This window comes from Emys orbicularis, chromosome 2 (genome assembly GCF_028017835.1).
Source record: "Emys orbicularis isolate rEmyOrb1 chromosome 2, rEmyOrb1.hap1, whole genome shotgun sequence".
NCBI lineage: Eukaryota > Metazoa > Chordata > Testudines > Emydidae > Emys > Emys orbicularis.
This window is the reverse complement of record NC_088684.1, coordinates 255,604,512-255,630,155: the sequence shown is the minus strand read 5'-3', so window position 1 is coordinate 255,630,155 and position 25,644 is coordinate 255,604,512. Positions and strand designations below refer to the sequence as shown.

At 44.7% G+C, this 25,644-nt stretch overlaps 1 pseudogene; it reads left to right on the top strand.

The window, feature by feature from the left end:
• Positions 1 to 675: 675 nt before the first annotated feature.
• Positions 676 to 21,687, top strand: LOC135873851 (uncharacterized; annotated as a pseudogene).
• Positions 21,688 to 25,644: the final 3,957 nt, after the last annotated feature.

The window sequence follows — 25,644 nt, the reverse complement described above, 5'->3', positions numbered from 1 at the left end:
ACTTAATGTGGTAGTCTGTGCTGAATCACACAAACTGATAGCCACAGGCTTTTTTTAACGAGGGCTTCATGGAGATTGCATTAGATAAAGTATTTGTATAAATATTAGCATTTATGTGGTCTTTCACTTTAATGAAATTGTAACCCGTTCCACCAGAGCTACTGCATAGTTCTTCAATGCATCTGGAAGCAGGACACAATGACATAACTGTTTTTACCAAACATAATATTGCTGTTTATTATGTTGTGGTAATTTATTATTTGTATTACTATTGCTTCTAGGAGCCGTAGTCATGGACAAGGACTCCATTGTGCTACTTGCTGTACAAACACAGAATAAAAAGATGGTTCCTATCCCGAAGAGTTTGCAATCTAAATATAAAACAAGAGACAACAGTTGTATACAGACACAGAGGAATACAAGCAAACATTGAGACAATACTGATTGGCATCATAGTCTTGGCTCACCAATGGCCTAATCGTTGTCAAGTTTTTCATAGGCATCATGGCAAAGGAGAGATTTAAGGAGGATAATAAGGTAGCATTGTAGATGTTTATGGGAAAATTCTTCCAAGCATGCGGGGCAACATGGGAGAAAGTATAAAGGTGCTTGTTTATAACATTTAATAAGTGGGCGATTTGAGATTGTCATCATGTCAATAGTAGAATAAAGACAATGGACTTGAAGAAGGCAAATTTTAGCAAACTCAGAGAATTGGTAGGTAAGATCCCATGGGAAGCAAGTCTAAGGGAAGAAAGAGTTCACAAGAGTTGGCAGTTTTTAAAAGAGAAATTATTAAGGGCACAAGAGTAAACTATTCCGATGCATGGAGAAGATAGGAAGTTTGATAAGAGACAACTTTGGCTTTATCAGGAGATCTTCAACAACCTGAAGCTCAAAAAAGAGTCATATAAAAACTGTAAACTAGGACAAGTTGCAAAGGATGAATATAAAAAAACAACACAAGCATGTAGGGACAAAATTAGAAAGGCCAAGGCCCAAACGAGATTAAACTAGCTAGGGACATAAAGGGTAAAAAGAAATATTTTACAAATACAATGGAAGCAAGAGGAAGACCAAGAAAAGGGTAGTCCCATTACTCAATGAGGAAGAAAAGACTATAACAGAAAATGCGGCAATGATGAAAGTGTTAAATGCCTTTTTCATTTCAGTTTTCACCAGAAAGGTGACTGACAGTGAACAGCAATGTAAATGGAGTAAAATCTGAGGCTAAAGTAGGGATACAATGAGTTAAGAATTACTTAGACAAGTTAGATGTCTTCAAGTTGGCAGGGCCTGATATGTCCTAGAATACTTAAAGAACTGGTTGAAGAGATCACTGAGCCATTAGCAATAATCTTTGAGAACTTGTAGAGAATGGGATAGATCCCAGAGGACTGGAAAAGGGCAAATATGGTATCTATCTACAAAAAGGAGAATAAGGAGAACCCAGGGAACTACAGACCAGTCAGCTTAATTTCGGTACCTGGAAAGATAATGGAACAAATAATCAAACAATCAGTTTGTAAACACCTTGAAGAAAAAGTGATAAGTAATAGTCAACATGGATTTATTATACTTATATCATTTGACAGGGCAACAAGCCTTGCGGATGGGGGATGCAGTAGATGTGAAGTATCTTGACTTTAGTAAGGCTTTTGATACTGTCTCATATGACCATCTCATAAACAAACTAGAGAAATATAGTCTAGATGAGCCTTCTCTAAGGTGGGTGCACAACTGTTTGAAAAACCATACTCAGTGAGTCGTTATCAATGGTACACTGTAAAGCTGGAAGGGCACATTGAGTGGGATCCTGCTGGGATCTGTCCCGGGTTCGGTTCTATTCAATATCTTCATAAAAGATTTGGATAATGGCAAAGAAAGAATACTTATAAAGTTTGCAGATGATACCAAGCCAGGAGGGGTTGAAAGTGCTTTGGAGAACAGGATTAGAATTCAAACTGATCTTGACAAACTGGAGAAATGGTCTGAAATAAATAGGATGAAATTCAATAAGGACAAATGCAAAGTACTACGGAAGGAACAATCAGTTGCACACATACAAAATGGGAAATGACTGCTTAGGAAGGAGTACTGCAAAAAAGAGTCTGGGAGTTAAAGTGGATCAAAAATGAAATATGAGTCAACAATGTAATACTGTTGCAAAAAAGCAAATATCATTCTGGGATGTATTAGTGGGAGTGCTGTAAAAAGACACAAGAAGTCATTTCCCCCCCTCTACTCAGCACTGATAAGGCCTGGAGTACTGTGTCCAGTTCTGGGCACCACACTTTGGGAAAGATGTGGACAAATTAGAGAAGGTCCAGAGTAGAATAGCAAAAATTATTAAAGGTCTAGAAAACCTGACCTATGAGAAAAGATTGAAAAAAAATTGGGTTTGTTTAGTACGGAGAAGAGAAGACTGAGGGGGTGACATGAGAACAGTCTTCAAGTATGTAAAAGGTTGTTACAAGGAAGAGGGTAATAAATTGTTCTCCTTATCCACTGAGTACAGGGCAAGAAGTAATGGGCTTAAATTACAGCAAGGTTAGACATTTGGAAAAACTTCCTCACGGTAAGAGTAGTTAAGCACTGGAACAAATTACCTCAGGAGGTTGTGGAATCTCCATCACTGGAGGTTTTTAAGACCAGGTTAGACAAACACCTGTCGGGGATGATCTAGTAAATACTTAGTCCTGCCTCGATGCAGGGGACTGGATGAGATGACCTATCAAGGTTCCTCCCAGTCCTGTATTTCTATGATTCTTCCATTCCATGGGTCAATCAAAGGCAGGAGTCAACATCTCTATAGTGCATGAGAGATGGCAGAATCTTGAACTGAGATGCTTAAAGGTATTAGGAGCAAACTCCCATCGAAATAAATGGGAGTTAGGCTCCTAAATATATTTGAGAATCTGGTCTTGGGTTTTCAAAGTAAACACAGAGAACTGGTAGCAGCATTCATAAATTAAAGATTACTTTAATCTCCAGTGACAGATTTATGAAATAATGCTCTAAATTCTGCTTCATGCAAACTGAGTTTATTTTATAGACATAAGCAATTTAAGAAAACCCATAGATTGCTTTGGCCGCTGAAGAGTATAAATGATCCCTAACTAAATTTTGTCAGTACAGTATGTTGAGCTATTTGGATAAAACATGCTTTTGACATTTATTACAGAATGATCCCTGCCCTTAGATTTCTAGTCACAGAAATGGGGCATGGGATAAATCATTAAGGGAGAGTAATCCTTCTGTTGACATAAATAGTATTAGTTAAAGCTGAAGAAATTAGTCTGCCTTTTCCTGAGTTCACTATAGTGACATGTAATCCCACAGCAATATACAGCAGTAAAGATGGTAAATATCCCAAATGTCAAAATACATAGTTTAGGTTAGACAAAGATACTATATAAAACTAAACATATATTTTTACAAAGATAATGAAAGAATCCTCCTGGAGTCGACACAAGAATTACCTTGCTTAACTCAATAAATAGCCATTTCCTTAATGCATACCTAACCCAAAATTTCTTCGTCAGTCAAAACTTTTGGGAGCCTGTGCTTTCTGCAGAAAGCTATTTCTGGATCTATTAGCAAAGCTATTGACAAAAGAATGTTAAGGTCACTTGGTTTCTGCTCAGAATTTGGGAAATGACAGTTTATATTTACAGGCTTAACTTTGCCGTATTGTACATGTGCGTTACCCTAAATTAAAGTCTAACTACATTATTACACGTTATTTGAGAATTTATAATAATTGTTTTACGATCTCAAATATACCAGTAGCGTATTTTAGTACTGTGTACTGCTGTGTGTATGCCAAACAGTCCACAGGTGTACCTGCTTTGGAGACTTGCACCATTGCAATATGCACTGATGCTAGTGAACCAGTGCTAGCGCCGGTGGTGCAATGTGTCCACAGAAGGCATGCTGTTCTGGATCCATACTATGCACTGCATCCACCCAGCACTGAAAACATTGCAGGTCTGTGGATTTTTGGACTTATCTCACAATGCATTGAACAGTTTTCTGAAGCAGATGCATAGCACCTATTGCATTTAGCGCACAGTTGTATATGTCCATATGTTTTGATTGAGCCAATGCCTGTTTCAGGGTCGGATCCTCTCACCAGCAATGAGGGAAGCTCGTACAAAAAAACAAACAAGAGTTCTCTCTCCCCTTGCCCAGGTTTAAAGTAATTTTAAAAAGTACTGTCACTAGGGTTGCCAACTTTCTAATCACACAAACTGAACACCACTGCCCCACCCCCACCCGCCCCTGCCCTGAGGTCCCGCCCCTGCTTCACCCCTTCTCCGACACCCCACCCCCTCTTCGCTCCACCCCCCTCCCTCCATCGCTCGCTCTCTCCCACCCTCACTCAGTTTCACCGGGCTGGGGTAGGAGGTTAGGGTGCGGGCTCCGGCTGGGGCTGGGGATGAGGGATTTGGGGTGCAGGAGAGGGTTCCGGGCCGGGGAAGGGGGTTGGGATGTGAGGAGGATATGGGCTCTGGGCTGGGGGTGTGGGCTCCAGGTGGGGCCAGAAATGAGGGATTCAGGGTGTGGGAGAGGGCTACGGGCTGGGGCAGAGGGTTGGGGTGCGAGGAGAGGGGTGAGGGCTCTGGATGGGGGTGTGAGTTCTGGGGCAGGGCTGAGGATGAGGGATTTGGGGTGCAGGAGAGGGCTCAGAGCTGAAGTAGGGTGTTGGGGGGGGTGCAGGGTGCAGGCTACGGGAGGGAGTTTGGGTGCGTGAGGGGACTCTGGGCTGGGACAGGGGGCTGGGGGTGGGAGGTGGTTCGGGGTGCAGGGTCCTGGTGGCACTTACCGTGGCTCCCAGGAAGCAGCCACTAGGTCCCTGCAGCCCCTAGGATCATGCGCAGCCAGGGAGGCTTCACATGCTGCCCTATCTCTCACAGGCACCACCCCCACAGCTCCCATTGGTCACAGTCCCTGGCCAATGGGAGCTGCGAAGCTGGAGCTGGGGGCAGGGTCAGCGCATGGAGCCTCCCTGGCCGCCCATGCACCTAGGGGCTGCAGGAATCTGGCATCCGCTTCCGGGAGCCACATAGATTAATAGATTCATAGATTCTAGGACTGGAAGGGACCTCGAGAGGTCATCAAGTCCAGTCCCCTGCCCTCGTGGCAGGACCAAATACTGTCTAGACCATCCCTGATAGACATTTATCTAACCTACTCTTAAATATCTCCAGAGATGGAGATTCCACAACCTCCCTAGGCAATTTATTCCAGTGTTTAACCACCCTGACAGTTAGGAACTTTTTCCTAATGTCCAACCTAGACCTCCCTTGCTGCAGTTTAAACCCATTGCTTCTTGTTCTATCCTTAGAGGCTAAGATGAACAAGTTTTCTCCCTCCTCCTTATGACACCCTTTTAGATACCTGAAAACTGCTATCATGTCCCCTCTCAGTCTTCTCTTTTCCAAACTAAACAAACCCAATTCTTTCAGCCTTCCTTCATAGGTCATGTTCTCAAGACCTTTAATCATTCTTGTTGCTCTTCTCTGGACCCTTTCCAATTTCTCCACATCTTTTTTGAAATGCGGTGCCCAGAACTGGACACAATACTCCAGCTGAGGCCTAACCAGAGCAGAGTAGAGCGGAAGAATGACTTCTCGTGTCTTGCTCACAACACACCTGTTAATACATCCCAGAATCATGTTTGCTTTTTTTGCAACAGCATCACACTGTTGACTCATATTTAGCTTGTGGTCCACTATAACTCCTAGAGCCCTTTCTGCTGTACTCCTTCCTAGACAGTCTCTTCCCATTCTGTATGTGTGAAACTGATTTTTTCTTCCTAAGTGGAGCACTTTGCATTTGTCTTTGTTAAACTTCATCCTGTTTACCTCAGACCATTTCTCCAATTTGTCCAGATCATTTTGAATTATGACCCTGTCCTCCAAAGCAGTTGCAATCCCTCCCACTTTGGTATCATCTGCAAACTTAATAAGCGTACTTTCTATGCCAATATCTAAGTCGTTGATGAAGATATTGAACAGAGCCGGTCCCAAAACAGACCCCTGCGGTACCCCACTCGTTATGCCTTTCCAGCAGGATTGGGAACCATTAATAACAACTCTCTGAGTACGGTTATCCAGCCAGTTATGCACCCACCTTATAGTAGCCCCATCTAAATTGTATTTGCCTAGTTTATCGATAAGAATATCATGCGAGACTGTATCAAATGCCTTACTAAAGTCTAGGTATACCACATCCACAGCTTCACCCTTATCCACAAGGCTCGTTATCCTATCAAAGAAAGCTATCAGATTGGTTTGACATGATTTGTTCTTTACAAATCCATGCTGGCTGTTCCCTATCACCTTAGCCCTAGGCCCCCATTGCACTGCTGACCAGATTTTTAACAGCCCGGTCACAGTGCCGACCAGAACCGCCAGGGTCCCTTTTCGACCAGGCGTTCCGGTTGAAAACCAGACACTTGGCAACCCTAACCCACACCAACCTTTTCATGACAGAAATAGGAAAACAAACAAAACTACCAGGCCAGACTATGGCCCAATCTACATGGCTACATAGGCTCTTTCCATCAGACCAGACCTTTCCTTGGTGCATCAAATCTCCACTGCAGACTTGGGCAGGCTAACATGTGTGCCTAGTCCACCCCATGCCCTGTTACACAAGTGAGTGGACAAATTAGCAGAGAGAAACTGGGAAATGGATGGTAGCACATTGCTATCTTAGGAGCAGAAAAGCACTCTCTGAGGCACATTTGCATCTCTAGAGTGGCACAAGTAGGTGCAGTGCCTTACACTGGGCTACAGTTGAATGAACTAGCTAGCCTATAATGTTAATCCTTTCCAGGATGCAAACAGAAAACAAAACCGGGTTCCCCTATTTCAAGGTGCAAGTTAGGCCATGCAGTTTCCTTACACTGAAAACAGCATTTCTTCAACACCAGTCAGATTTTTTTCCTCTTTCTCCTTTTTATATCTACCAGGTAGCTAGGCCCTGTAGCTTAAATGGGCTGGAGTGCATCAGTTCTCAGTTCCAACACTCGTTACTCTACCAGGGTCTCATGATATCTGGTGCTTTTCCTAAATCTCCAGCAACTGGAGTCATATGACAAAATGAGCATCTCATCTGTCATTTTACCTCTCAGGGTTCTGGAAAAAAGCTTGCAAATGTAACCAAACTTCACCCTCAAAGATCAGAAACTAGAAGACAAATAAAAAGAGCCCAACATTCATTTTTAAAATCTCATGATTTTTGAATACTTGGGATTGGCAACACTGCTTTTTGGCCTGGTTTCCTACCCTGGAGACCTGGTGAGAAAACTGGGTTGTGGTTCTACTTGATTGGCCCTGTACCATTTTTTTGGGGGGAAACCCAACAAGTAGATACCTCATCACAGAATGCTTTGAATGACTCTGTCCTGTGTGCTGATCTGTGCATGCATCAAGAGACAGATTCCAGAGCAAGAGGTCAGTAGCTCCATCTGGACCTGCTGCAAGACTGCCTGTGGGCCAGGTAAATCTATGAAGAGCACCATCAACTTTGGAGGTGCTCTAGGAAGTGTGGAGCTTCATTTTATGATTTTCATTAACTACTTTCGTAACTTTTTGTGTTCTCACTTTATTATTGCTTGTCTTGCTTTGTCGCTGAGCTGCTGATTTCTGTCTTTCTTGTGTTTCCTGTTTGGAGCCAGAGGTTTGAGTGGTCTGGTCCAAGGACTGGATGGATGACATCCCTCTGGGTCTCCCTACACTTGTCTGTATATGGAACAGCACAATCCTTAACTGGGCTCCTAAATGCTACATGGATACATGATTATACATAATCCATACATAATATGGATACATGATTATAACTTACTCTGTTGCTAACAAAAGAGACAGCTGCAGACCAGATGCCCAATGCACACATGCATGCAAGGAAACTTTCCCAGGCTCATGATATGGCCCAATCAAATCCACTTTTCACTAGAAATTTTCACCCCCTCTCAAAGCACTGTTTCTCTGTTAAATTAAAATTTTGATGCTACAGCTGCTTTTTTTGTCACGGAGGAATGCATGCAGTGTTCGTCCTTTGACTATCCCGTCTTCACATAAGAGTCTACAAAAGCCTCCTTAATTCTGTACACATTTATTCTTCATATTTTAACTGGATAGAACTGATGACAAAGAGCTAAAAAATTATGTGGTTATCTCTGAGACCTCTAATTGTTCATTTTTATTATACTCTCCAGTGACTGGCTTGGTTTGTGTGTATGGTGAAAGGGCATCTTTATTAATAACCATCTATTGTACTTGTGCAATTATTGAGTAAGAAATTACTATGGTATTAATATCACACATGATCTTCTTCAGGCAGAAGGTATTTGGAGGCTGTTTTCCCATTTTAATTAGGATGGTGTTATCATAATTAAATAAGGCGGAATTATTCCTAGAATTGGCTCCATTTCAGAAGAAAAATATACCTGTGTAGTGCTCATCTTTATTAGTGCAGTGTCTATTAAGCCTTAAAAATACTCCAGTGTACAGAGTACAACCACTTAATGTAACAAGCTCATTAGAAATCATAAATAAATCCAGACCTACTGCATAACAACACTTTACAGTGAATTCAAGTGAAACAAGAATCTAATATTGTAAGTCAAACAATTGCTGTACTGCCTAGCGTAATGGGGTTCTGTCTGTGGCTAGGGCTTCCAGGCACTATAGTGATATAGACAACTTAGATATTACCATAGTGCCTGGAAGTTATTATATAATATAATATAATAATATAATAATACAAACTTTAGCGATACATACTTGGTTTTGTGCTAAAATGTCTGGTTTATCCTCTCTAAAGACATATAAGCTTTTTTTTTTTTTAAGTGCTGTGCTCTTGGAACAATATTCAACAAATATCTCCAAGAAAGAGTTGGACACTCTCTAATTATTTTAAGGTTGGCCTTCAAAGAGTGCTTTGGGATTTTTTTTACTTTCAGTGGGTCAATGGTCAGTGCTGTAGTTCCCCAGCACCTTTCACTGAAAATGTAAGTGCAGTTTGTCATGCAATGGGTAGACGGGCCCTAACTCACCGAGAGTCTCATACTCATCGGCTACCCTCACCTGGTTTAGCCCGCCAGTCAAGACGGTCTCCGGGGTGTGGCCGTTGTTGCATGCTGACAGCTACTTGGAGCCACAGGTGAGAGCTGGGTGTCAAGTGGGGACAAAAGTGGATGAGCTACTCCTAGGAGTACGACTGCTCCCCCATCAGAGGTACTACCCCTCCCTGACAACCCCATACACCCCATACCCATTGCATGCGAAGGCTGGATCCGGCTGACTGAGGCAACCTGGTTCAACCTGGTTCAATGGTCAGGAAGGCGGTGACAGCAAGCATTGTGGAACGCTTAAGAGCATGACAAGACACGTAGGCGTCCTGGTCATCCACTGCGCCCTGCCCTATCTCCAGCCGTCTCGACTTCTGTCCTGCCACTGGATACAGATAGGAACTGGGAAGAGAGAGTGAGGCTGACGTCGCGCAACTCTCCCTCACTTTAATCCAATTCACGCGCAAGTCTCGACATCATATCATATCATATTACATCATATCAAGTCCTGTGGCGATGGGCGAGCGACGAAGCAGCAGGTGTGGATACACTGGGAGCTGTAGCCGCGGACCTGCACATAGGCGGCTCAGGCATAATGGTCGTTCCTCACTGACCGAAGCAGCAGTGGAGCTCGGCATCTTCTTGAGCGACTGAGCAGCCCTATTCAGATTGCACTGCTCACCTCCGTAGAACGAGGATGGGGCTAGAAAAGGTGCCCTAAACATTGCCTGCTTCACCTTACCCTGGCCAGCACACCGCGGCTGGCGGGGATCCCACAAAAGCAGTTGAACAAAAACAAAAACAAAACTTAGAGTGACACCGATCACTATTGGCACATGGAATGTGCGCACGTTACTGGACAACATCATGGCAGACAGACCGGAGAGAAGAACAGCACTTGTCGCTAGAGAGCTCGCACGCTGCAACATTGACATTGCAGCCCTTAGCGAAACTCGCCTTGCTAATGAAGGACAGCTATCCGAGTCAGGTGGTGGCTATTCATTCTTCTGGAGTGGCCGCAACAGTGATGAGCGTCGCGAATCTGGAGTTGGCTTCACCATCAAGAATCATCTTGTTCGGAAACTTGCCAGTTCCCACAAGGGTATGAATGACTGGCTCATGACAATGCAGCTTCTGCTTCAAAAAGGAAAACAAGCTACTTTGATCAGCGCATATGCTCCTACAATGACCAACCCAGAGGATGTGAAGGATAAATTCTAAGAAGAAATAGATACTCTGCTATCGTCAGTGCACCGCACAGACAAGCTGATTCTGCTTGGCGATTTTAACGCAAGAGTCGGATGCGATGCCGCAGCCTGGGAAGGAGTCATCGGGAAAAATGGAGTGGGAAAGTGTAACAGCAATGGCCTGTTACTGCTGAAAACTTGTGCAGCACATGACCTTCTGATCAGCAATACGGTCTTCTGCCTTTCTACCCGTAACAGGACTTCGTGGATGCATCCCCGTTCCAAGCACTGGCATTTGATCGATTATGTCATCATCAGGAGAAGGGACAGACAAGATGTCAGGGTTACAAAAGCTATGTGTGGCGCTGACTGTTGGACAGATCATAGGCTCATATTATCCAAAATGAAGCTCCGTATCATGCCGAAGAGACAACCACAAGGCTGTAAGGCTCTCAAAAGGATCAACGTGTCGAAGCTGAAGAACAGCTGCATCACTGAAAATCTAGCGGAAGACCTAGAGAATGAGCTTGCTGATCTTTGTATTGAGGATGACGCTGAGAAAGACTGGGAGCGATTCCGCAACACTGTCCATACAGCTGCAACGAAGGTATTGGGGCCCTCCACATGCAGGAGGCAAGACTGGTTTGACGAAAATGATGCAGAAATCCAGGCCTTACTTGCTGAGAAGAACCGCCTGCATCATGCATATCAAAACGATCCATCCTCAGCAGCAAAGAAGACCGCCTTTATCAACGCTCACAGAACAGTAGAGAACCGACTGCACAAAATGCGGAACTTGTGGCTGAGCGCCAAAGCAGATGAAATACAGGCATATGCGGACAGGAACGACTATAAGCAGTTTTATGAAGCCCTCAACACACTCTATGGTCCACAGTCTTCTGGGAGCTTTCCCCTCCTGAACTCTGATGGTACTGTGCTCCTTACAGAGAAGACGCAGATTCTCCAGAGATGGGCTGAACACTTTGAAGCAATTCTCAATCGCCCCTCAGTCATCAATGATGAGGCCATTGACAAGATGCCCCAGGTTGCAGTCAATGACTCCATGGATGCTTCACCAGAAGAGGATGAAGTGAAGAAAGCTATCAATCAACTGTCAAGTGGCAAAGCCCCAGGGTCAGATGCCATACCAGCAGAGGTGTACAAAGTCGGTGGACCCGTGCTGCTACGGAAACTCACTGAGCTGTTTCAGTCCTTCTGGAAGCAGGGAACCATTCCACAAGAATTTAGAGATGCGTCCATCTTGCACCTCTATAAGAGGAAGGGCAATCGCCAGGTATGCAACAATCATCGTGGAATCTCGCTGCTTTCTACAGCGGGGAAAGTTCTTGCACGGGTTCTGTTGAACCGATTGATCACTAGGGCTTACTGCCAGAATCACAGTGTGGCTTCCGCAAGGGACGTGGGACTATTGACATGATCTTCGCTGTGCGTCAGCTACAGGAGAAATGTCAAGAGCAGAATCGTGAACTCTACACAACTTTTGTGGACCTCACGAAAGCATTTGACTCTGTCAGTCGCCAGGGCCTGTGGAGGATCATGTCGAAATTTGGCTATCCAGACAGATTTATACGAATGGTACGTCAATTTCATCACGGTATGATGGCTCGTGTCCTGGATGACGGTGAAACATCTGAGGCCTTCCCAGTCACCAACGGCGTCAAGCAAGGGTGTGTTTTAGCACCCACTTCGTTCAGCATGATATTCTCTGCCACTCTGACTGATGCCTTTCAACACTGCACTGAAGGAGTAGGCCTGAAGTATAGAACTGACGGGAAACTATTCAATCTGAAGCGACTGTGTGCCATCACCAAGGTGAAGGAAACTGTACTTCGAGACTTTCTCTTTGCCGATGATTGTGCTCTGAATGCTAGTACAGAGCCAGAAATGCAAGCCAGTATGGACAAGTTTTCAACTGCATGCAACAACTTCGGTCTCACCATTAACATCAAGAAGACTGAGGTCATGCACCAGCCAGCTCCCCACACTCCGTACTCAGAACCGTCCATCACTGTAAATGGACAGAGACTTCAGACAGTGGACCACTTCATGTACCTGGGCAGTACCCTTTCCCGAGCAGTGTCAATTGATGATGAAGTAAACTGCAGAATTGCTAAAGCCAGCTCTGCATTTGGCCGATTGCGCTCCAACGTTTGGGAACGTCGAGGGATCAGCCTACCAACGAAGCTGAAGGTCTACTGAGCAGTGGTGCTTCCAACTCTGCTGTACGCCTGCGAGACGTGGACTGTCTATCGGAGTCATGCATGAAGGCTCAATCACTTCCACATTTCCTGTCTGCGAAAGCTTCTAAAAATCAGATGGCAGGACAAAGTGCCCGATACTGATGTCCTTACTAGAGCCAGTCTGCTGTCAGTTCACACATTGCTGATGAGAGCCCAGACCAGGTAGGCCGGACATGTCGTGAGAATGTCAGACGAACGCATTCCTAAACAGCTCTTCTACAGAGAACTCACTCAGGGAAAGCGTTCCCATGGAGGACAAAAGAAGCGGTTCAAGGACACGCTGAAGACCTCTTTGAAGTCCTTCGAGATCAACACCGCCACATGGGAAACCTTCGCACTGAACCGTCCAGCATGGCACAGCCTCATTCACACAGGCAGTAATACCTCTGAGGCGAGGCGTATTGCTGAGGCTGAAAAAAAGCATGAGCTGCGCAAGTCCAGAGCTGCTCGTACATCATCGACAGTGCCATTACATGTCTGCCCGACAAGTGACAGGACGTTCCACGCCCGAATCGGACTGATCAGTCATCTTCGGACGCACAGAGCCCGGTCATCGAAAGAATGAGTTGTTGAGGTCTTCATCGATAACGATGGACGAACATCATCAACATCAAGTACAGTTTGTCAAGGCAGTGAGTTATACATAATAGGTTTATGAGAGGGCAGTAGTGGGAGGTCTACATAATGTTTTTCTAGCTGCTTTCAGCTGTAATTTTGTGACCCACAGGTTTTATACCTGTTCTGCATTTTTCTCCTTCACCTTGTGCTTGTTCTGCTTTTATACTTTGTTCATCTTCTTATGTCTTCTGCTTAATCAGCAAATAGTTTAAGTTATCATTAATACAATTTAATTTTAATATATGGCTTAAGATTTCAAAGACTCAGAATTCTAAATAGTGGACTTTCAATGAATGTCTTAAACCAATATCCTTCCTGAATCACTTTAAAAATTGATTACTGCTGTCCCCTTATTTAGTTTGCAGAATGGTCATATTTGCTAGAGAATGAGCCAAATTCTGCCATCACTTACATTGACTCAGTGGTGTTTCGTCAGGGTACTTGACAGCAGAGTTCAATCCTAAATACCCACACTTCGTTATCCAGGTAACTGGAAGGTTGTAACTAGTGTTTGACATTTTTTCAGTGATACTTTAATATAAAGTGGTTGAAATCTCTGTATATTTGAATACTGTGTGGTGAGAGGTGGCAGAGCCATACCTCTGTCACCATGAGATGTGGTGAGAGATACTGAGCTATACTTGGTGTGGATGGGCTGTTGGGACTTGAAAGAGAGACTGGTAGGATTGTACTGAGTAATTGTAGTATAGTTGTGGAACTTTTGTAATAAATTAACCCCACAAAGGGCTATTTATACTTGGAAAGCTTGTGTGGAGTTATTGGGGGCTCTGGAAGAAAGGGGAAATTGAGACATGGGCACTAATCATGCCGTGGATTGCCTCAGGAGGACACCTCAGGAAGGGGCCACCTTCTCACACTGAGCAAAAATGCTTAGGAGGATTCAGGAAAGGATTGCATATTTATGTGGGCAATAAGGACTGTTAGAGGGCTTTCCCTTCACTCTCTCCCGTGGTTCTTGTCACGCAGACAGAAAGCAGAAGGCCAGAAGTCAGAAGTGCAGGCAACGTGATATTTATTGGGGTTAGTTTCCAGCAAGCATGTGTCCCATAACTCTGACGCCACAGAGCCGTCTTTCCCAGTGTCCCATCCCCCCATCCTTAGCAGGCATGAAATGCACAACCACAGTCCCATCCCTTACAATTTATGGTCATGTTCCGTTTTGGGGGGGTTGTGGGCCTGAGGTCTTTGTCCCACCTCTTTTATACCCCATGGGAGGGGTAAGAAGTGAGGTTGTGCTACAGTCAGGGGCAGGCATTTCTCAGGCCTTTTAGTGTTTTACCTTCCCCCCAATTCCCCCTTGCCCCTCTCAACTGTTTGCTTGACCTTGCCTTGAGATAGGAGTTGAGGCAGTCTTAAAGTGTGCGCTCATATATATTATACTTCCAACATGCCCAGTAACATTTTAGCTGCTCTTATCTGTTCACATTATACTAACAAGCCCATCTGGCTAGGCAGAAGCAACATACATAGTGTCTTTGTCCTTTGTTTACACATATTAGTAAGCATGTATGTGTTTTAAAAAACCAAACAGGCAAGCAAAACCTAAAATACTATCTCAGGTGAAAATACAGGCCTGAATCCTACATTGGCACTAGCATTCCTAATAAGGACATTGACAGTGGCATTAGGCAGGATATAAATAAATTCTAAAAGTTTGTCATGAGAACATAAGAATGGCCCTGCTGGGTCAAACCAAGGGTCCATCCAGCCCAGTATCCTGTCTTCCGACAGTGGCTGGTGCCAGGTGCCCCAGAAGGAATGAACAGAACAGGTAATCATCAAGTGATCCATCCCCTGTCGCTCATTCACAGCTTCTGGCAAACAAAGGCTAGGGACACCATTCCTGCCCATCCTGGCTAATAGCCATTGATGGACCTATCCTCCATGAATTTATCTAGTTCTTTTTTCTCTAAACACAAAAGTTGTACTGCTTTAAGTCCACCAGTGTAATTAAAATGGTATGATTCCCGCTCTCAGCCAGCGTGGATGCAGTTTCATTGGTATTAAAATGTTTACACTGGTATAGCTATTTCCATATGGTAAGGGGAGTAAGTTATACCAGTATAAGGCACCTTTTTAGCAGTGTAATTGCATCCATGCTAGGAGCTGTACTAGTACAACTATTTTGATTTTTTTTAAAATTGCACTCCTAACCAAAATAGTACAAAATTGATGTGTAGCTCAGACATAAAGAGAGATTAACCATGTAAACTGATCACTAACTGGCCTTTAAAGCATGTGGTATTGGTCCCCGTCCGTGACAGGATACCAAACCAGAAGGATCAGTGGTCTGGGCCAGTATAGAAATTCCTATATTCTTGCAGTATATTCCTATATTAGTGGAGGGCAGGCGAGCAGTTTGGGGCACCACTAAGAGCTTTCACCAAGGGAAGACTGTTTTTATCTTTATATCTGAAGTTTATAATGATGGCCCTTGTAATAGTTTGTGCTGACTCAATGCGTCTCCAGGACATCTCTAAGGTATCTTGATCTCCCACCCCAATAAACTATGCTCTAAATTGTGCATGCTAGCTCTGAGGCCCCCCACGGAGTGATGGATAAAGGCTGCTTGCCTTTCTGCCAACAGAGAAATACACAGCCTGGAGTCTGCAGGCACCAGGCAGTCAATCATATCCATGCAGTAGAGGTTAGTATACACTGTATTAATTCAGAATATATTATAATTAATACACAAAAACACCTGGGTGGTGGAGCATATTAAAGTTGGTCTGTACAAAATCCCAGCCACCGTAAACAGATGTGACTCTCATTTGAATGTCTCTGGAAAGCCACACTCACTGAAGTTTGGGGAAGGATGTGCTGGAAGCCTGGACTCCCTCCTAGGCTGTGGTGTGTTGTTTCTGTGGTGTTTGTTTTAGGGACACAAGGCATGTCTCTGGATGAACAAGTAGCGTTAAATATTGTTAGATGCCTAGTTTTATTTCCTTTAGTGGGTTTGTGCTAGGTTATATAGAAACCACCCTTAACACTCATATAACATAGTGTTTTCATGTATTCATTTCCCAGTATTTAGGTTACGAAAGGATCTCTAGCCTAGCATTTACAAACACTAGACTTTCTGAAGTTGATGGACTGTTGGGACTTGGAGCTCCTTGATGGACCAGCTGGCTCGAGAGCTCCACTTTCAGGAAGTGGCACTTTCATGAAGCTCACTTTTTCATAGAATTGTAGAAATGTCAGACTGGAAGGGACCTCAAAGTCATCTGAGACAGGACCAAGTAAACCTAGACCATCCCGGACAGGCGTTTGTCCAACCTGTTCTTAAAAACCTCCAGTGATGGGGATTCTACAACCTTCCTCAAAAGGCTATTCCAAACTTAACTATTTTTATAGCTAGAAAGTTTTTTCCTATTATTTAACCTAAATCTCCCCTGCTACAGATTAAGCCCAATACTACTTGCCCTATTTCAGTGGACATGAAGAACAATTGATCACAGTTCTTTTTATAACAGCCCTTATAACATATGAAAGTAGCTGGTATTTTGTCAAAGATCTTCCTCTACAACATATTGCATATGCTGCTGGAGTAATAAAACATGTTCCCTTCCACCATGTTAGTTCCCAGTTTCAGATGGCGGGCACACCTTATAGGGGTTTGCGACAACAGGCAGTGTTGGGCTGCTCTTCTAAATGGCTCCCTGCACAAAGAACAGGATTCCGCTCTGAGTTGGCTGGGCTTTTTTGTGAAGATCCTAATTAGAGCTGGCTCAAAACCAAGAATTCTATTCTTCATCAACTGTCAAGGTTTCAGCATTTGGCTTTGTTCCACATTGTGAACGATGCACAGAGATCCTGGTTTTGACAAAGCTGTTTTGTCAAAGATCTCCTTTGTAGCAACACACATGCCCCTTGACTAGTTAAATCCATTCCACAGACGACATGATAGCCCTAAATTTTGGATGCAGGAACCATTACTAGGGGACATACAACAAAAGGCAGACTTATATCCCTGTCCTAAGCCATTTAAAAAGGCTTCTGCCTACTGCTTTGTAGAACAGAAGTAGCCAATATCGAAAATGTTTTCCTTCTGCTAACTGCAGTGCATAAATTTCAGATATGATGAATAATGCATTTTTGTTAATTAAAAAAATTGTCTGACCCCTCCCGAGAGACCACCTATTTCTCATATGTAGGACTGTTTTGATTTGCTACAGTTTATGGCTTTTAAGCTAGAAGGGCCTGAAAAGTCATGAGTCTTGGATGTGAACTTTTTTGGCCAGTTTGTAACTTCTTAAAACTCGAAAGCTCATAGATTTACTTAAATATGAAAAGATTTACTCAGATTAAGTGCTGAAAGGTATTGATACACTATGGGTCATATAAAAAACAGAGGCTTTAAGTGCTAAATAGGACCCAACCTTAACTTTGGGTCCACAATGGCTCTAGTGTAGTAATCTAGAAGGTGAATCATACAGCAATACAACTGGGCAGAGAAAGGTATTCCCTTTCACAGAGGAATGCAATATTTTGAAATTTACTTTTATTCAATTCATTCATTGGAGTAAAACCAAAGATTTGAAATTCTTCCCGAAAGGGAATGGAGCCCCAGCTCCACAGCAGTCTATCTGGGACCCCAGGACTTCTAGGGTTCATGGCTCCAAGTTGGAGGCAGTCAGCCAGGCAGGCTGCCAAGGAGCTGGGTGGGAAAGCTGGCAGCAAACTTGATTGACAGGGTTCTGAAGGACTTCTGCCTGGCTGCTGGAGTAACTTAGTCAAAATCAAACCAGCTCCGCAAATCTGTTAGATTTCAACAAATGGGTTAATTCTGAAAACGCGTTTCATCAGAATTTTTCCAACCACCTCTATACATTCGGTTTTTATATTTATACAGAAGATATGCTGGGGCACAGGAGAGTTATTGTTACTACCATGGCTGCATGCTGGTATGTCCAAGGCAAAATGGTTAATACTGACTGGAAATATTTCAATTTAATTCTAGCCACTCAGTTAAATTCTTTGATCAATTTACTCTACTTATATTCCCACACCAGGTGACTTTTTTTGTCTGGCAGTGTAATCAGAAGCAACTTACACTTAATTCAATTTCTAATAATGTACTGGAAATGAGAGGTAATATGGATCTGACAGCAGCTCTGTAGTTTAAATCATATTTGGCATCCAATCTATGTATACTTTTGAAAGGCCTGCAGGATTGATCATCATCATCTCAGGGACAATGAGAATTATTTTAAGATCATTGACTCAAATTCATCCTCATTTGTGAAGAATTGCAGTGCTAGATCTTTGATTTAGGTATTGCCTGCAATCACTACAGGGTTTTACCTTGCATCGTCACTGCTATTTTGCATTTTCTTGATATTGTATGTAGTTTCTTATCACATAATGAAGTGTATCTCTGCATTGTATAGAACCATCATAGTGCACACTGCAGTTTTGGCTGTTGTTGACCAGATGAACCTTTCACTAGCACATAGAATTTTGTAACCTCAGAGCAGGGCCTCCCAGAGGATTCAGGGGGCCAGGGGGTCTTCGGTGGCGGGGGGTCCCCGCCGCCGAATTGCCGCTGAAGACCCGGCGCTTTGGGGGCAGGTACCGGGGTGGGAGGACCCCCCGCCGCAGGTCTTCAGGGCACTTCGGCGGCGGGTCCTGGAGCGGAGGGACCCCCCACCGCTGAATTGCCGCCGAAGACCCGGAGCGGAGGAAGCTCCGGGGGCCCGGGCCCCACGAGAGTTTTCCGGGGCCCCCGGAGCGAGTGAAGGACCCCGCTCCAGGGCCCCCGAAAAACTCTCGTGGGGACCTGGGGCAAATTGCCCCACTTGCCCCCCCCCTCCCCCGGGCGGCCCTGCCTCAGAGTCCACCAGTTAGGGCTCATAACTAACAGTCACAACAGTAATCAATAGACGCACTGAATATTTTGGGGGCTTTCCTGCCTCATTGTCCCCTCTTATCCTCTCTTCTATGACCGGATTTTCCCCCAGTACTGGCTCTGCATCAAATAGCTCCTGCTCCATATCAGTTTGCCTTGTGGACACTTTCATTTTTACTTGCAATAAATATGATGAAAAAGACATCGTGAGGCCAGGAAAGCAGGGCACAAGGATTCCAAAAATGAAGTAGAGGTACAACCAAACATTGTAGTCTGATCATGCTGCTTGACAGATTTATTTTAGATGGAACTCTGTTTCAGACGAGCGGGAGGTCACATGTGACTGCTGAATCAGTTTACCAGACTGTAAAATTGTGTAGCTTAGGGCTTGTCTGCATGGTGTGAATTCTAGTTTGCACCACTAAGTCCTGGTCTACACTACAAAGTTTGGTCAATGTAAGCTGCCTTGCATTGACCTAGTTGTAAATGTGTCTACACTTAAATTTGTCTCCCACAGATGCAATCTCCCATTATGCCAACATAGTAACACCACCTTCCCGTCTGACGTTGAACCATGGTCAATGTATCGAGGTTGATGCAGCATGAAGATAAACACTGTGTTACCTATGTTGACCCTAACAGTCCTCCAGCAACTGTCTCACAATGCCTGACACTTGCTGCTCTGGTCACAATTGTGAATTCTGCTGTCCTGGGATGATGGAGACTGAAGGCCCCCCTTTAAAACTGTGAATTTTTGAATGCCTTTTCATGATTGTCCAGCTCTGCAAGAACACCTAGCATCTCTCCACTGTTATGGGCAACTTTCCAGCTGACCATGCCAGCTACATGTTCCAGATGCGCTCTGGAGTAGAAAGGAGATATTGGATCTCCAGGGCCTGTGGGGAGAAGAGGCTGTGCAAGTACAGCTATGGACCAGCTGTAGAAACATGGACATCTACAAGCAGATGATTTCATGGGGGATGCAGGAGAATGGGTGCAACAGGGATCAGTAGCAGTGCTGTGTGAAAGAGAAGGAACTGCAGCAGGCATATCAGACGGCCAGGGAAGCCAGTACCAAGCTGCAGACCTGCCACTTTTCCAAAGCGCTGCATGCCATACTTGGTGGAGACCCCACCGTGGATACTTCAGAGGAACCCAAGTCACAGGTCCCTGGCATGAACAGCAAGGACAAGGAGGAGGTGGAGGAGGAAGATGGGGGCATCCAATTGGGAAATCCAGTCAGTCCTGGCAGCTGAGCAATCCAGTCAGTCCTGGCAGCTGAGCATGGGTGAGCCTGATGCAGGGGAAGGAACCTTGAGTAAGTGTGCAAATGTATTTCCCTTTACACTGATGGTGCCCCCAACACATTTTTCATTATTTTACTCGTACTAGAAGAGGTAGCAGTAAAATAAAGAGAGCTAGAGTTGTCTGCTTTTCATTCCCCTACAGAGTTAGGCGGGGGCGGGGGAAGAGGGGAAGGAGCAGTTTGTTTATGTATACAGGTATGTCCTTGAATCCTCCTGAGAGATCTCAATGAAGCTTTCATGGAGGTACTCTGCAATGCTCTCCCAAAGATTTCTAGGGATGGCAGCCTTATTTCTTACCTCAGAAGGACCCTTCCCACTCCAGTCAGTGATAACGTTGGCAGGGTTGCAGTAAATGGGTTAGCAGCATACAGGCCCGGCAGCTTTGGGATGCCAGTAGTAGCTGTGCTCTCTATGCCTTTGTTACCTTCAGGAGTGAGATATCAGTTAAAATCACCACTGCCTGTGGGAAATGGTGCCAGTATGCAGTGCTGTTGCCCTAGACTCATAGTTTCATGCAACTGAGCAAGTCCCTGCTCATATCCCTCATGCCTGGCAGGCTGTACTTACCATGGCTGGAGCTGTGAGTGGTGCCATGCACAAACCCTCTGACGCAAACGTGTCAATAATCATGTCGTGTTTAATACTTTAGGGGAGCAAAGAAGGGAGTTCTCAGCGTTTTTGCCCCCCCAAGCAGCGGGGAAAAAAAAAAAAGCTGAGATCGGCGGCACTTCGGCGGCAGCTCTACCGCGCCGCTTCATTCTTCAGTGGCAATTCAGCGGCAGGTCCTTCCCTCTGAGAGGGACTGAGGACTCACCGCCGAATTGCTGCCGAAGAGCCGTATGTGCCGCCCCTTTCCATTGGCTGCCCCAAGCACCTGCTTGCTGCACTGGTGCCTGGAGCCGGCCCTGGGAGTTCTGAATCTTAACTTTCACATTCTGTTATGACTATACTGACAATGGTACCTCTGTATGTTTTATCTGTAGCTGCTGCCATTATAGCTTTGAGGGGTTCTCCCTCCACAACTGCAGAATACCAGAGTCAGAAAAGGAGGAGAAAGAAGCAGACTTGGGATAACATGTTCAGTGAGATCCTGAGAGCCAGTGCTGCATCAGACCACAAACAGAGGGCCTGGAGGATGAATATTGTAGACTATATGAAGAAGGAAAATGCAGACAGAAGAAAGGCCCAGGAGTCCCAGCTGCAAAAGGTGAAAAAGATGCACCAAGACATAATGGAGCTTCTCCATCAGCAAACACAGGTGTTGCAGGCTCTTGTGGACCTACAGATTCAACAATCCTATACTTGTCTCCCTGTGCAGTCTATGGAGAAGTCCATTTTAGCATCTTCCTACACCCCCTGAACATTGCATGTGACATCAGGTGCCACATCACTACCCCTACCACTCCACCCAGGGGGACATTAAGGACAAACACAGCTTCATGTACACTGACTTGTGACAGCCACAACTGATATATGTGTAGCTAAAATGGACATGAATGTTCCTTCCCCTTCTTTAAACTCTGTTTAATAATTTATTAAAGTGTTAATGTATTTGCTTTTAACTTGCACAGAATTTTTGAAGTGTTTTTGTTACTCAATACAACTCTATTGTTTGGAAAATAATTTTTATTAGTTCCTCTGACAGGGTGGATTAGGCCCAGAGGCCCCCTGTTGGAGGCCTCAGGGTCCTGCCACACCTCGTCCCAGAGAGAAGCAGAAAAGAAGTCCTCCAAGCAGCCTAGAGTGGCTGAAGGGGAAACAGTCAATCAGAGGGGCTGCAGGATCAGTCAATCAGGAGCCAGGAGGGCCATATAAAAAGGAGCAGCAGAGACAGAGTCAGTCAGTTGCTGCCTGGAGCTGAAAGAGAGAGGATCATGTTCTTGGATGGCTAAAAGAACATCAGGACCATGGACAGCTCAGTGTGGGCAGGGACCGGGGGAGTAACGAAGGAGCTGCTGGCTGGATGCTGTGACTGAGTAAGGACTAAGTCCAGGGAGGGCTGCAGGAAAACAGTGTCTCCAGGGAGGAAGCCCTAGAGGTACATTCCCATACCAGGGCCGGGAGACGGTAAAGACTGTATGCCTTGGAAGGGATTTGTTCTGTTCCACCTACAGATGGTGTGTTTCTCAGCTGGAGGGTTGTGTCACTGAAGACCCACTGAAGAAACCATCGACCAATGTGGGGTGCTCGTGAGAGGTGGGTGCTACCCCATTCCACAAACTGAGCGACTGCAGGCACATGCACTAGACTGGGGGGCGCTCGTGAGAGGTGGGTGCTGAACTTGTTACAGTTCCCAATATATGCTGCAGAATGGCTGGCAGTATTGAAGGCACCCACTTAACTTGTGATTATGCACTTTGACACAACTCGTAGGATCAGTGACAAACATAATGTAATAATCATAAATTTACAGCAAGCACCACAAAATTAGTAGGAGCATTATCAATGTTACATTTATAGATGTGTGTTAGAATATAGATATGCAGGCCTGCCTGTAAAGGCCTATACTTTAAGAATGTAGGTGTATTTGTATCACTTAGCTTGTTATAGAGGTATAAAACAAAGAATCAAAATCACAAGTCTGCCTGTGTATGGGTCTTCTCTCACTAGGATAGTCTGAGGCCTTGTTCTTAGGCTAAGGCCTTTGGCTAAGCAGCAGGGGCAGACATAAGCTGGGAAGCATATGGTCACATCCTCACATCCCAAACCTGTCACATTGCAATAAGGTGGTATGAGGTTGTTAGGAATACAATCCTGTCCTGATAGTGCCTATCACCACCAGATAAAGAAATCACTTACCAACGGCTGTGGTTGTGAAACCCTTGTTTCTGTATTGTTTTATCTTTATCTTTATGGCCCCCACTTTTCTATTGTTAATCTGTCTGGTTCTCTAATTGTTTCTGTCTGCTGTATAATCAATTTTGCTAGGTGTAAGTTAATTAGGGTAGTGGGATATAATTGGTTAGAGAATTGTTACAATATGTTAGGATTGGTTAGATTTCAGTAAAATGATTGGTTAAGGGATTGCTGAGACTATTACTATATAAACTGGGGTCAAACAGGAAGTAGGTAGGGAAATTGGAATCATGCTTGCTGGAAATTAACCCCAATAAACATTGCATTGTCTGCACTTCGGACTTCTGGTCTTTTGCTGCTTGCTGTCTGCATGGCAAGAACCAGGGAAGTGGGAGGGTGGAGGGAAAGCCCTCTAACAATGTGCACCAAGCACTACACAATTCCTAGCAGGCCCCCAAACTGCGGGGCCAGGTAGAGTACAGTACACCACAATGCATTACTGTGGCTTGCTGTTAAAGTGCTCATTCAAAGCCTCCCTGAGCTGCATAGTGCTGCGTTGTGCTCTTCTGATAACCCTTGTGTCTGGCTACTCAACTCAGCAGACAGCCGCTGACCTCCACCCAGCAGCAACTTTCCCCCTTCACTTCACAGATATTATGCAGGATGCGGCAGGCGGCTATAATCATTGGGATATTTTTCTTATCAAGATCCAATCTTGCGAGTCAATAAGGCTAGTGCCCTTGCAATCTACCAAAAGCACATTCAACTGTCATTCTGCACCTACAGAGCTGGTAGTTGAATATTTCATTGGTGCTGTTGAGGTGGCCAGTTTACAGCTACATGAGCAAGGAGTAGGCTAGGTCCCTCAGGATCACTGTTGGCATTTCAACATTGCCAAAGGAAATCTTCCCATCAGGAAAGAAAGTCCCTATTTGTAGTTTTCTGAACAGTCCTATGTTCTTAAATATACACGTGTCATGCACCTTCCCTGACCAACCAACACTGCTATCGGTGAAGCGTCCCCTGTGGTCTACTTGCATAACCATAGAAAATAGTTATGTTAATGTACTCTGTGGCAAGGTGGTCTGGTGCCAAAAAGGATATGCATGCTGTCTGTCGTTACACTTAAGTTCAGAAACCCCATTGCTGCAAATAAATCCATTATGTCCTGCATGTTGCCAAGAGTCACAATCCTGTGTAGCAGGAGACGACTAATTGCCCTACACATTTGCATAACAATGGCCCTTACTGTGGATTTTCCAACTGCAAAATGATTTCCTGCTGACGTGTAGCAATCTGGTGTTGCAAGTTTCCACAGTGTGATTGCCACTCACTTCTCCACTGTCAGTGCAGTTCTCATTCTTGTGTCCACTATGCTGGAGGGCTGGGGTGAGTTCGGCACACAGATCCAGGAATGTGGCCTTGTGCATCCGAAAGTTTGGCAGCCACTGCTCATCATCCCAAACCTGCATTATGATGTGATCTGACCAGTCAGTGCTTGTTTCTTAAGCCCAGAAGCAGTGCTACGCCTTTTGCAGTTGCTCTATGAATGCCACCAACAACCTTGAATTGGTTCTTGCTATGTTCCACAGCAATCTGCCCTCCAGAAAATTGTCATGTTCCCTGTGGCTCTTCTTGCAGCTCTGCAAATACAAGATGATTGTGAGTCCTGTGCTTGAAATGCTTATGGCAATAGTGCAGAGCTGTGCAGACTCCATGCCCTGTCAGTGATGGCGGACAGTGACAAATTCTACACAGGTTTGTGGGATTTTAAAAATAGGTGCAAAAATTATGGGAGTGAGATGGCATTATGGAGTGGAGAAAGTTACATGGTGGGAACTTGACCCTGCCATCCCAGTCACCCCTGCATAATTTGTTTCTGCCCCACCATGCATTGCCAAAACTTCACAAAAGACAATGTGTGCAGGATGGTGGACAGCTGCACACTGGGATACCTAGCCACGGTGCACCTCACTGTGCATCAAAACAAGCACTGAGTATGCAGGGAGCCAAGCATGCACACAGCCAAGTGATATACTAACTGCAGCTGCCTTATGCTGACATAACTTACGTTGGCAAAAGTTTGTAGTGTAGATGTGCTGTAACCATGCTTGCGGACCCTGCTGGCACACTAAAAGTTCCTTAATGTGCATTAACATAGTACAGTTTGTAATGGAACTACATAAATGCACACAAGAGAACTTTTAGTGTGCAGCAGGGGGTCCACAAAGACAGTTAGTGTGTGACACACTAGTGCATACTAGAATTTATACCCCAGCTGGTGTGTGCAAATGCACCATGTGGACAAGCCTTTAGACTCCAATTACTCGCAGTTGGACTCTCTTTGATCTACTTATAACCAAATAGCAATATGTGAATGCAAAGAAGTGTAGGGCAGAAGGTGTAAATTAAAAAGTTTGCCCTGCTTTAACTTACACATTCTTACACACTCCTGTTAGTTGCTTTTCTTGTTACATTCTCTTCTGTCCCCTCAGTTTGTGATTTATGCTAGCTTAGACTC